General features: G+C 48.8%; 1 protein-coding gene across 3 annotated transcripts in view; it reads right to left on the minus strand.

The window, feature by feature from the left end:
- Dlgap2 (discs, large (Drosophila) homolog-associated protein 2) overlaps positions 1 to 13,419 on the minus strand; it is a 528,376-nt gene that overhangs the window by 265,590 nt on the left and 249,367 nt on the right. Inside the window, exon 1 of one of the 3 annotated variants that reach the window (XM_013515038.1) lies at positions 1,172 to 1,218. The exons of the other annotated variants lie outside the window; for them this stretch is intronic. The gene's annotated coding sequence lies outside the window, so the exon portion shown is untranslated. Of the gene's footprint in view, positions 1 to 1,171; positions 1,219 to 13,419 lie in introns of those variants that run through there. 3 annotated transcript variants of the gene reach the window in all.

The following is a 13,419-nucleotide window of genomic DNA, read 5'->3' on the forward strand; positions in this document are numbered from 1 at the left end:
GGGGCTTGGTGATGTTGCAGAGGGTGGGCGGGGCTTGGTGATGTTGCAGAGGGTGGGCGGGGCTTGGTGATGTGTGCAGAGGGCGTGTTCAGGAAGCTCCATTGAGGTGTAGACCTGCAATAGCCTCTTGTGAGGCGTCTGCGTCTCACCTGAGGCCTAAGTGTGGTGTCCCAAGCAGGGCAGGGAGACAGAAACATGGGAATGTGGGACCGGTCATGCCACTGGCCAAGAGACAGAGCTCCCCCAGGGGTCTGCACCAGACCCTGCTGTAGCTGTCCATGAAATGACTGAGGGCTGCTGCCACCCGTCTATGGCTATGGAAGATGCACAGTCGGGAGGTGGCAGTGGCCTGCAGGCAAGGTCTGTGCTGGGTGGCTGGGCCCGGCTCACGACAGTCAATCAACAAGTACAGAACCCATTTTCACCACTTCTGGAGATAAGGAAGCATCACAAAAACTCCTCATATTGCAACTGAACTCCTGTAACTACACCCCCCCAAGGGTCCCGCCTGTGCAGGATGAATGGGTCTGATGGAGCCCGAGTCTCCAGCTCCCTATTGTGAGTGTTTGTTGATAAAAGTAGGGATTTCATTTCTCTCGCACAAATCCAGACACAAAAACTAAGCACACTACACATATGCAGGCGCATGAGCTATTTGGTTATTATGTCTCATTAAAACCCTAGCAAGTGAAATCTGCACGTGGTGTGAGTGGGATAACACTGGCAGATGGGTCTGTGGTCAGAGATACCCTGGGGAGCAGCTGTGCTGTGCTTTGGGTCCCACATACCAGTTCCAAAGCAAACAGCTTCCTAGAAGTCCCTCACCATTCCTGGCACCTTCCCCACACTGCTTAATTACACCTGTGTCCTCAAAGGAGGATGGGAGTTGCCTGAGACACATACAGTACAAACCGATCACAGAATGGGACAAGGACCAAAATAACCCAACTCCTGGAATTTACATAGTTTCAGTGGAACTTAGGGTTCCCCCAATTTTCCCACATGTTCTCCACCAGATGCCTTCTCAGGCATGTGCTTCCTTGCTTAAGGGGTCAAGCAGCATCGGCTCTTCCCATGCGGGGCATGGCCTCGCCTCTCAGGAATGACTGTGTGTACACTCCGCTTCCCACAAACACGGACAAGGACACGACATTCAGAGGAGGTTCCGTACCTTTGAATAGGGTCAGTCCATGCAAGCTCCCTTTGATTTTGGTCAGCTTCAGTTCCATGGGGCTGGCCCGACCTTCTTTCTACACATGTCCTTTGGGGAATGGGAAGGAAAGGTCCCACTAAAGTGATCCCTAAAGTGATCAACACACAAGAAAATGAATGGTACAGTTGTTGGTTGGACAATCAGGGGCAGCAGCTCTAAGGGGTTTGTGTGACCCTGATGGAAGGTGTCTGCGTGGCTCTGCACCCACAGTCCCATGGCCAGGCAAGGAGGAGAAAGCACAACCAAGGGCCCGGGCTCCAAGCAGTGTGCTGGACAGGAGGCACGGTGCAGAGCCAGCGAGCAGCTACCACTGTGCAGATCACCAGAAGGAACCGATTTCTACTTTAGACAGTCACTTGTGCAAACCCTAAAATGTGCAACTATGACAAAATTAACAATTCCAAATTATTCAAGTACAGAGTAAGACTTAATGGGAAGCCAGGTATACATAAGTTTAGCATTCTCAAACATCAGAAAATTGAACACTTTATCTAACACTTACTGCACTTTGAGGAAGACAATGGATTACACAGATATAGACATGCACACTCACAAATGTACAGATGCACATGCATGCAAACAGGTGCATACACACATGCATGCACGCAGATGGACAGATACACACATACATACACACAAGTGTACACATGCACACAAAGATGTACATATGCACGGATTTACACACACATGTACATGTATGTATGAGTGTTCACATGATATACATCTGTACACACATACATACAGAGGCACACAGATGTGCAGATACACACAGACATGCACACAGGGGTACATACAAATATACGTATATACACATGTGCACACACAGAGGTACATGTACACACACCAGTATACACATGCATACAGATACACACAGATGCACATGCACACAGATGCAGTTACACACCTGCACACACATGCACACGCACACAAGTGTATCTGCAGAGCGAGGGGCCTGCTTCTCATCTCAGTGTAATGCAGCATGATGTGCCAATCTTTTACACTGCCTGTTTTTTAAAAAGTTCAAGAACTCAGGCACTGGCCACCGGACAACTGTGCAGTTTAGCTGGCAACTATAATCTAGTATTGTCCAAATTCACTGCCCGGGGAAGGGGCAGACGCCACGTGGGTGCTGCTCTGCACAGCAACCTTGGGCAGCAGCCCCTCTCAGGTGCCCGCTGTTGCCTTGTGTGAAGCCGGAGTTCCCCGCTCACAAAGTCCAGACGTCTGGGTCAGGGAGTGCCCGGAAACCCCACAGAAAGACACTGTGCTGGGACCCTGCTGCCGACACGCGCCCTCAGCCCCACCAGAAGGGACCTAAAGAGCCCTGTAACCCCGCCCAGTGCAGGTTGGCCGCTGACCTTTGTGTTGCCTCTGCTGTTCCTTAAATACCTATTATTACTTTTAGACCTTCATAAAAATTATTCTTGCCCAGGAGGAAGCACAGCTGAAAAGAGCTCAAGATGGACAGCATGTGTCACCCAGCTGGCTGGAGACCCAGCTCAAGCAGCTCTCAAAGGACCCCCAAAGGTCCGCACCAAGCCAGGACAGCCCAGGAGAAGAGGAGCTTGGACCTCAGAGGGCTGGACGGACAGGGAAGCCGTATCTCCCGATGGCGGCCGAGGCCCTGAGACGTGGCATTCAAACTCTCCAGAGGAAGGTGTATTTTGGTGTCAGGAGCATCTAAGACAGAAGCCCAGAGCCTGGGGACCAGAGCTTTCTCCAGGCATGGGCCTGGCACCCTAGAGTGGCGTGGGAGGGGCATGGTGCCAGGACCCCCGCCCTGAGCTACTGACAAGAAATATGTGAGGCCACAGGGAGGGCACGGAGAAACGGGAGCTGAGTGCAAGCCCTCCCCACTCGGGGAACAGGGAGACATCGCGGAAGGAAACAAACCACACAGTGCTTGTTTTTCTTTCTGTACTAGGGACTGAACCCAGGGGCATATCACCTTGAGCTACACCCTCAGCCCTTTTGTTTTTTAGGTTTGGAGACAGGGTTTCACTAAGTCTGCCCAGGAGGTCGGGCTTAAACCTGAGATCATTCTGCCTCAGTCTCCCAGCCTGCTGGGAGCACAGGTGTACACCACCACACTTGGATCATGCAATAGACTTTGAAAGGGATGAGATGGGGCTTTGAGGAGAGAGCCCTGGGATTTCTGGGCCAGGGTACCACAGGTGACGGAAGGCCACTCCAGTGGAGTGACTCAGGGTGCAGTGGAGGCCCTGCGCCTACTCCAGGGAGCCGAGCAGACATAGGCAGAGGGAAGGGTATGGGACCCAGGGTGCCTCCTGCCTGTCTGCATCCCCTGCACGTTCGGCTCCGTGAGGATCATGATGGGGCGTCCTGTGGTCCCCTTCTCTGGGCACCTTCTCTACTGCTAGCACCTATAGCGCCTACAGAGCTGGGCCTGCAGCTCCCACAGACCAAGCATTGCCAGGGAGGCAGAGACGTTCCAGACCCCTGGGTCCACCCCGCCAGCCACAGAGTCCCTTTGTCCCAGGGAGGGGCCATTCACACTGCCCCAGAGAGTGGACTGCTGAGTTCTCAAGGGCTGAACCAGCTCAACACTACAACCAGGACTGAAAGTGAAATCCTGTGAACTCACAATGAGGTGAATTATACTAAAATTAAAATTAGTGGGCAGAAACGTATCATTCCCTAGTGACCCCCATGCTGGGGCTACCTGCCCCATGTCCATGCACCTCCTGTCACCACTCATCTCCTCCCTGGACGGTGGCCCACAGCGCAGGTGGCTGGCAACACTCACACAGGGGACAGCAGCAATCCCGGGAATCCAGGCCCCGACCCTAGAGCTGTGCTTTCCCAGTGCCTCCCCCCACGCAATTTCCAGAGGTCTCTGAATGACAGGAACTTGGAGGCCATGGGGACTTGGGACTGAAAATAGCTCATAGTCCTGGTCCCCACAACCTGAGCTGATGTCCCAGGGTTTCCACAGTCCACTCTGAGACCCCCACCCATGTCAGGCCCTCAGCAGGGTCCACTCACTCGGGAGCACCACAGCAGGCCCCTCCCCGCCCCTTGCTCACCGCTGCCTAGCGACTGAGGCTGGACCTGGAGGATGGGGTGGTTGCCTAGCAACCTGCCTACACTGCCTCACACATCCCTACCTTAAATATCCTGCTGCAGCGGAAGCGTTTTTCGGAAAGTTCCGCTGAGTGTTTTTAGAACGATTTCCTGAGGTTGCCCGATGGTGACACGGGAGCTGGGAGCAGGGTCCCAGCGGCAGCTGCCCTGGAGCAGCTCACAAGGGGCAGGGCACAGCCTGCAATATTCCAGGGAGCTTCCCAAAGCTGCACCTCCACCGCGGAGTGAGTGACTGCATGGCGTGGAGAGAGCACCCACCCGGGCCACAGGCACATCCTCCTGGGCACGTGTGTCAGTATGTGCACAACACGCTGGGCAAGGCTCAGGGACCTCAAACACACACACAGCGACCAGGGAGCCCACACCAGCTCTGACCACAGACATGGTCATGGCACATCCTGGGTCACACGGTCTGGCCCAGGGTGGGATAGATCCAGGCGGCCATGACTAGCCCTGGAGCAGAGGTGTGGGGTCTGCACGGGGAAGCCAAAGGTCCGGGATAGGGATCAACACCCCAGGGCAGCTGCTCTGTGGGAGACCAGGAAAGGGAAACTTAGCTGGCCCTGACCACTTTCGGGGCCAGCGGGACTGTCTTGGTGGTGTAATTAGAACACCTTCCCCCAGCAGAGAGATGGGTTACAGAAGCACAAGTCAGCCCAAGGGGAGCACCAGCCTGGTGCCTGTGAGGCTCTCGCTTCCACCTCCTGCAGGCAGGGGAACATGGCAAGATCAGCATTCTGAGCCTCACAGGCAAGGGACAGCCACCTTCCGAGGCCAAACGTGGCACTGTTCTAAGGGGAATGGGAGCACTTCCTGACTGCCCTATGCAGGTGTTCAGAGATCAGGTGTGCGGAGATGGGGAGGAAGCCCCGGGGAGAGAGGAGGGAAGGCACCAGAGACACAAAGCTGCCCAAACCAGGCTGTGGAGGACGCTGTCTGAGCAGGAGCCTGTCTAAGAGGCTGGGCGGGCATGGGTCACAGGGCGCTGAGGGCCCTGGCCTTGACCCTGGCCCAAATGAGCCTGCCTCCATCTGCATCTCCTTCACCTAGCCAGTCTTTGAGAGTCCAGAGTCAGAGCCAGGACACAGTCCCTACCCTAGGCCCCAGGGCATCACAGACACTAGAAGAGAAACCAGCACCAAGAAGCAAAGGACCATGGATGTTGCCAGTGGGAGACAGAGCAGCTGTGGGCCTGGACTGAGTGGGCGGGGCTAGACACTTGGAAGCCAGAGTCACTGGTGCTCCGGGGGAAGGTGGCACTAGAGACGACTTCTGCTCTGTGTCTTGCCAAGTGTGATGGAGGCTGTTGGTCCACCAGAGCCTGGGGAGGAGAGGACTGAGTGCAGGAGGAAAGGCAGCGAGACACCAAGCAGTGAGGTGCTGGGCCAGACCGCAAGGGGACACTGCTGAGCCTCTCAGCAAAGTGAGGAAGGCCTGAGCTGGGAGAAGAGCTCTGTGTGCAAACCCTGGGGCCAGTAAGGAAATACAGGTTAAAGAAAACAGCTGGAGGAGAGACCTCAGAGGAGCCTTGGACATCTGGAGGACGTGTGTCCATCATGGAGCAGGGATGGGGAGCCCAGCGCCTATGGCACCCCTGCCTCGTGGTGGGGTGACCAGAACCCAGGTCCTAAGAGGGGCTGAGTCTCACCCTGCCCCACCCAGCCCTGCACTGGAGGGGAGGAGAGCCCAGTGATGTGCCAGGCCGTGTTGGTGGTGAAGGTGTCACACTGACCCCAGCCACAGGATGCCTGTGTGCTGGTTTTCTTAGGAAAAGGACTCCGAGTTCAAAAGGCAAAGAACAAGATGAAATAGTAGCACAGAACGCATGGCTTCCCTCTAATAGGGACATTTCTAAAAGGCAGTAACAAAGCAGATTGGGGCATGGGCTGGTTCCTGGGCTTGGAGAAGTAATGTGTGGTGCAGGTTAAAGACAATCGCTAGAGAGCTCCCAGCCACCCCCAAGTGTCAGATGTAAAGGCAGCCGCTGGGCTGTCACAGCTGGGGATCCAGTTCCAGCTTCACCTGTGCTTGCCATAAAAGGAAGGAGGGAACAGCCAAGCAGAAGAAGGCACAAGAAAACTAAATGTGCTCAGTTGAGTATTTGGTGTTCTGATCAAAGTCTTTAGAAACCATCTGATCTGATATTGATATAGGTCCATGGCATGCAAATTTTGCTTTATTTCCCTTTTCTATGCTTCTTTCCCCTTTCCACACTTTCTTTAATAAAATTATTTTTAAAAATAAAACACAAAAGAAGCAAAGTACTAGAGAGCGAGAACCTAACAGGTGTGGGGGCACCGTGAAGAGAGGACCAAGCAGTCAGGGCACCGCCCACTGCCACCATGTCTTTTCCGGTCACCAGCTATTTTGCCAAGGCAAGTCCTGGAAGTCCTGCATGCATGCATCAGGAGCTCAGCAGGTAAGATTTTCTCACTGAACTGAGATCTGCGAAGTCTTCCACCAGGTTTAGTAATGACGACTGCGGGCGTCTGCCGGGGGCAGCGCTAATGATGTTAAAATAACGTGTGGCCACAGAAGTTCTAGGATTTGCACCCCAAGGTGTCCATGAAAAGTTAAAATGGGATGCCGGCTTCTGGCTTTCACTTAATGTTGGTTACTTAAATCTAAAGAGAAAACAGAAAAGATGAAATTATGTTCACCACCTCAAGCCCACACAGACACCAGCTGTCACAGATGTTCTGGATGTGCTGGGGGATGGCAGCCCACACCCCGATGCCCCTACGCCGGCTGGCCCTGAGAAGCACCCTCGTTGGCATCAGGAGGCATGGGATGTGGTTGCCCGGCCACATGACACTCCTGCCTGACACAGCACAGGACACCTGGAAAGCTAGGGCTGCTTCCCCAAAAACCAGGGCCCACGCTGCAGCCCTGACACCAGGGGAGAGGAGCACACTGCTATCCACAGTGCTCCTGAGACCTAATGTGGTTCTCAGAAAGCTCCAGGAAGGAGGAAGGTTTCCACTTGAACTTTCTCTAGAAGGGCTGGCATTTCATTCCCGAGGAAGAGTCCAGAGTGGGCAGCCGTGCTGCTGTAAAGCATAGGACAGTGTGCCCGAACTCTGGTTTCCAAGGCAAACAGCACGGGATAAAGGCTGCTCTGTAGACAGAGCTCCTGGCCACGCTGGGCTGGCTGGGCCTGTCATTCCACCTACTCCCACATCAGGGAAGGGATGTCAAGCAACGTGTTGAAAGCAGCAAAGACTCAGCAAGATGGAAGACCGGTCCCGCCCTCTGCCCCCTCCACTCTCCCCCAGGATCAGCCCTGACAGCCCTGTAGGTCCATCACAGAGCCTTCCTGCCCACCCTGGGGCTATGCTGGTTCAACCCCTGCCTGACTCCTGATCAGTGTGTTTAAAGTCATTCAACAAATAATGTTCATAGTGAAAATGAATATACAGTGTACTTTCCTACTTCAGTAGAACCAGATATGAGAATGAAATAAACTCACTCACTCACTCAGTGCTCTGAGACTCTTACTTTATTTCACTTCAATACTCAATGTCATTTCACTGAGGTAAGTGCTTTATTCTACACTGCCTAAGTATTTAGTGAATGATATGTCCTAGTGGGAAAGTTAAAAATATATCACCATCTATATATGTCAGAACCAGCATTTATATCATGGAAAGGTAAAAGTTAAACTGCAAAAATATTTCTAAGATAACTGGAATGTATTGCTGTACAAAGAATTATTGGAAAACAACAAGAAAATCATCAGCTCTCCCAACGCAAAGTGTATGAATTCCTACAAATAAAACTCAAAAAAAATGTAGTAGCTGGTATATATTTGGCCTCTCTAGGAAGTGAAGAATGAGATGTGATTGTTGCCCTATAATTTGAAAAACATTAAAATGGATTACAAAATTCAATGTTTGTGAAGTTAGGGTGATAAAACTGCTCAAATTACTCATGGGGATATGAATTTATTCAAACAAGCAGAAAAACAATTAGCCTTTATATAGTAAGAGCCTAAAAAATATACATCTGACCCCATAACTTTACTTTATTTAATAGATTATTCTCATTAAATAGAAATGAAGTCAAAGATTTGTGTAAGAGAAGTTTATAGTAACAGTGAAAATAGCAGTTCTCTAAAAGTGAATCACCTAAAAGTTTGATCCCAGGATGAAGGGTGTCGGGTACACCCCCTATCCCCGCCCCGTGTGGCCTGAGGGGAGTCTACACTGGAGGTGATGGGGAAGCAGCAGACAGGAAGAGCTCAGCTCCCTCTCTGCCTTCCCCATTTGGGGGTCTCCTCACATCACGCCAGGAGGAGGCACAGGAGGTAGCCCCAGGGCTTGAGCCGACAGGCCTTACTCTCACCTATTTCCGCACCCATCCCACTTCCCAAATCTAGACCCTGGGAGACCAAGTCCTTTTCCTGGTCCTGCCCCTTGTGCCACTTATCATGCCCTGTTCAAATGGAATGTGACCCCGTGGGTCACCTCTTCCCTGAGAAGACCCTATACACACAAAAATACTAATACCCAGTAAAATCCTACACCTTTCCTCCAGTTAATCTATCTTTTTGTCAGTTTAATTTGCAGGCCTCAGGTATGAAATGTGAGAGGGTAGCAGAAAAGTCCCTCCATCACTGACACATAAATAAATACATAAATTCAAAGTGGGACATGAGCCAGTCATTACCTAGGATAATCTGAAAAAAATTTAATGAAATTTAAAAATGTAAACAGGGTGTTGAATAAAGTAAATGAAATCCCACATCAAATACACGGCTCACTGTCAATTGTATACACATGTGTGCGTGTTCCACACGTGGGCAAGTGCACCAGACAGAAGAGACAGCAGGAGAGCAACAGTGATCTCAGAGAGGGGTGTTAGAGGTATTCTCATGTCTGTATTTTTAAGTTGGAAAGCTTATCTGACAGAAAAAGTGACATCAACACAATGATCTCAAAATACTACTATTTCTCAGACCCTCACACATTATTTCCAGTTTTCAAGTGTCATCTAGGTTTTCACTCCGGCACCGTGCCCATCAGACCATCTTGCCTCCTTTGTGGACACCTGTGCCCCGCTGAGCTAGGACTCAGACATCTCAAGGTGATGTGGGTTTCTGGTAAAGATGATGGGTGACACAGCCACAGCTGGGACCCAAGTGTCCAGGGTTGGAGACCTGACCCCAGCCTGTGGAGCTGCTGGGATGGGGTGGAACCTTTAGGAGGCAGAGCCCAGTGGCAGGAAGTGAGGTCACTGGGGTATGGCCTTGGGAGACACTGGGACCCTGCCCTTTCCCGTCTCTTCCTGGCTCCCTGCTGCCACGAGATGAACAGCCTCAGCCAAGTGCTCCCACCATGATGTGTGGTCTCATGCAGGGCCAGAGTGACAGCACCAGGTGACTGTGGACCAGAACCTCTGAAACCCGAGGCAAAGTGGACCTTTGCTCCTCCTAAGCAGATATATTAGGTGTTCTGTCATAGTGATGGAGAACTAACACAGACATCTTTCGAACTGTAGAAAAAAACAGATGCCCACCTCTAATTCTGCAGCTTGAAAAAACATTTAAAATGAAGGCAAAATGAGAACATTTAGCCAAACAAAAAGTGAAATAATTCACTACCAGGAGATCCACACTTGTACAGAACTCTGGGACCATTTCTGGGAGAAGGGACATGATCCAGACACAGACCAGAGGATGGACAGATGATGAGAATAAAACAAGCAGGTGGGTAAATGAATCTAAAATAGTATCAACTATACAACTCAGAAATCGTGATGTCTTGCTGATCTTAAAGTGAATGTAGGATTAATATGACTGAGTGAATCACTTTGGTGATGGAGTGGGAATGTTTCAGGTTCTGCTGCATTCTGGAAGCAACAACAGCAGGTCCCTTGTGATGGTTTACAGTAACCAATGATGGTTGCAGTAACCCTGAGGGAAGCCACTCAAAGAAAAGTAGTACAATGTGTGAATAAGCCAAGATATGACAAAATGAAATAAAACAAATCTGGGTTAGCATGCTACCGTGCAAAAAAAGAGAGAATAAAAATAGGTGGAAAATAGACCGTAAGTAGTAACATGGTAGATTTAAATATCAAAATGTCAGGAATTTCATTTACATGGTCTAACTAGGTGAAAATAAAAACAACTATGTACAGAAGAAATACAGCTTAAATGCTGAAACATATAAATACTTATGTTTGAACATAAAATTTGTTATATACTAATTATCTGAGAAGGTAGATTTTAAGGCAAGTATGAAAGGAAGTGGTAAAGAAGGTATTGCATGATGCTAAGAGGGGAACAGGCAGGAAGCCATGCAGTCTCAATGCCCGTGTCCTACTACATGACTTCAAATTACAAGATGCCAAACTTGCCAAATCTTAAAAAAAATAAACAAATGAATAAAATTTGACAGGTTAAGCAGACAGATAAATCAGAAAGTCTCAGTAAGGGTTTAAAAGATCTAAACAAGATCATTCATAATATTCAGCTGTAGATATTTAAAGAGGACAGTAGAATTTTCATTCTTAAATATACACAGAACATTTGCCAGAATTGATTTATGCTGAAACCAAGCAAGTCCCACCAAATTTGTAGTGAATGATCACTTAGAAGTGAGAGATCATTTAGAACATACTAACTATAATAAAATTGAGTTTGAGCTCAACAATAAAAAAGGTAACTAGTAGAATGGTTAATTATCCCAAAATTAAATAACGTTTCTAGGTGCATGCTCTATGCCGAGTGACCAAGTGCTCCAAGAGCTGCTGGTCCCTCGGTTTGAGTCCGTGCTTTACTTCCACCGCCACAATTCCCAGCTGAAACTCATGGAGAGAGCCAGGTATTTCCCATCTACTTCCTGAGGACAGAGTGGGCGACCCAGATCCCCGTCACCATTACAGACTGAGTCTCTGCCCTCCCTGCACCCAGGGGAGAGAGGAGGTCCTCACTCAGAAACCCCAGGGACTTCTCTGGCGGAAGGGTGGTGTAGCCCCTCCCTGTGTGCACCCTACACCGACTGAGCAAGTGCTCCAAGAGCTGCTGGTCCAGTGGTTTGAGTCTGTGCTTTACATTTGCCCAGACCCCCTAGGGGGTCAAAGGCACAGGCAGTCTGTGACTACTACCCGTCCAGCCTGCATCTGGATCCTGTATGTGTCCTGAACTGACTGGAGACACAGAATCAGGTGGTTCACAAACTGTCGATTCTGCAGTTTGTGTCTGGGTTTTGCCTGTACCCTGAACTGCCTGGGGACATAGGTCCACCTGACTGGGATTGTCACACAAGTGCAACCTCAGTTTGGGCCATGCACGTGCCCTGAACTGCAAGGAGATGCTGGATCAGATGGTGGGCCATCAGCAGATACCAATGCCTGTGTCTGAGACATGGGATAACTAGATACAAATCAACAACTGCCACAAAACCCGAGACTAAGTAGCTCTTCTCAGAGGTCACTCAAGGGCAAATTTGACCAACAGGAAAACTAGAGACACTAGTGGCCTTTGCTGTGCAGCTACTGAAGAGGGAAATAGCTTTCTGCATCTGGTAGCAAACATGACAAAATGAAGGAGTAAAACACAATCACAGAACTCCACCCCACTCAGAACAAGTCCAGCAGATATCAACATAGGAGAACTTGATAAACACATGCCTGAAATAGCTGAAATGATTGCAATGGAAGTATAGAAACAACTCCATAAGGCCATCGAAGAGATGAGATCAGAAATCATCTCTCAGGCAAAAAATGAAATGACAATAATAATGAAGGAACTGCTCAAAAAGTCTGAAGAAGAAACGTATAAGAAAATAGAAGAGCAAAGGCAAGGGACAGAAGTGTTAAAAGAAAAATATAGAAAGGACTTAGAACACATGAACCAGATTCAGAGAGACTTCCAGGAAAACAAAGCTTCCACTGAAAGCTGCCAAAACTGCTTGAATGAAGCTGAAGATAGAATCTCAGACTTTGAAGACACCATGGCAGCTAGCGACTGTGAAAGAAAGGATCTTGTAAAATCAACAAGGATCCAGGAAAAGTCAATTCAACAGCTGCAAGAAGAGGCAAAGAGGAATAATATATGACTTAGAGGAGTCAATGAAACAGCAGAAGGCAACACAACTAACATAAAAGTAATATTTGAAGAAATAATAGCAGAAAATTTCCCAAGCATGGAAACAGAACCTTATATACAGGGAAATGAGGCATATAGAACTCCAACCAACCACAACCAAAATAAAACTACACCCAGACGTATAATAGTCAAGTTCCCAGATCTCCAGCAAAAGAACAGAATATTAAAAGCTGCTACAAAAAAGAAACAGATTCCCTATAAAGGAAAGCCCATCAGAATCACGGCAGACTTCTCAACACAAACCATCCAATTGAAAAGAGCTTGGAGTGAAGTATTACAGGTCCTAGGACAGAACAGCTTCCAACCAAGACTGATGTACCCTGCCAAAGTATCCCTCAAATTCAACAGAGAAATAAAGTATTTTCATGACAAAGACCAATTGAAGAACTTCATGAGTGCCAAGCCAGCATTACAATGAGTACTAAAAGGTTTTCTAGGCATAGAAAAATCTCACCACAATTTCAAGAACAACAGCAGAAATGAAACATCAAGAAAAGCAAGCAACTAAACAGGTAGAAAAAGTAGGACACCAATGCAAGTAAATAACATGACAATGATAAATCAAAACATATCGGTTACAACTATGAATGTAAATGGCCTCCCATCTCCAGTCAAAAGAAACAGACTGGCAGCGTGATTAAAAAACAAAATCCAACAATATGCTGTATACAGGAAACACATTTCACTCAAAAGGAAATCCACAGACTAAAAGTCAAAGGATGGAAAACAATCCTCCATGTAACAGGAACCCAGAAAAAAGCAGGTGTAGCTATTCTGTTCGCAGACACTGTAAACTTCAAATCCACAACAATCAAAAGAGATAAAGAAGGTCACTACATACTAGTCAGGGGAAAACTGCAAGAGGATGAGGTAACAATCATAAATATGTATGCACCAAATATCAAAGCTCCAAATTATATAAGAAAAATCTGAACAGGCATGAAAACCCATATAATTAATAACACTGCTGTAACAGGGGACCTCAACA

This window comes from Chinchilla lanigera, unplaced genomic scaffold (assembly GCF_000276665.1).
Source record: "Chinchilla lanigera isolate Chin_1 unplaced genomic scaffold, ChiLan1.0 scaffold00002, whole genome shotgun sequence".
Taxonomy (NCBI): domain Eukaryota; kingdom Metazoa; phylum Chordata; class Mammalia; order Rodentia; family Chinchillidae; genus Chinchilla; species Chinchilla lanigera.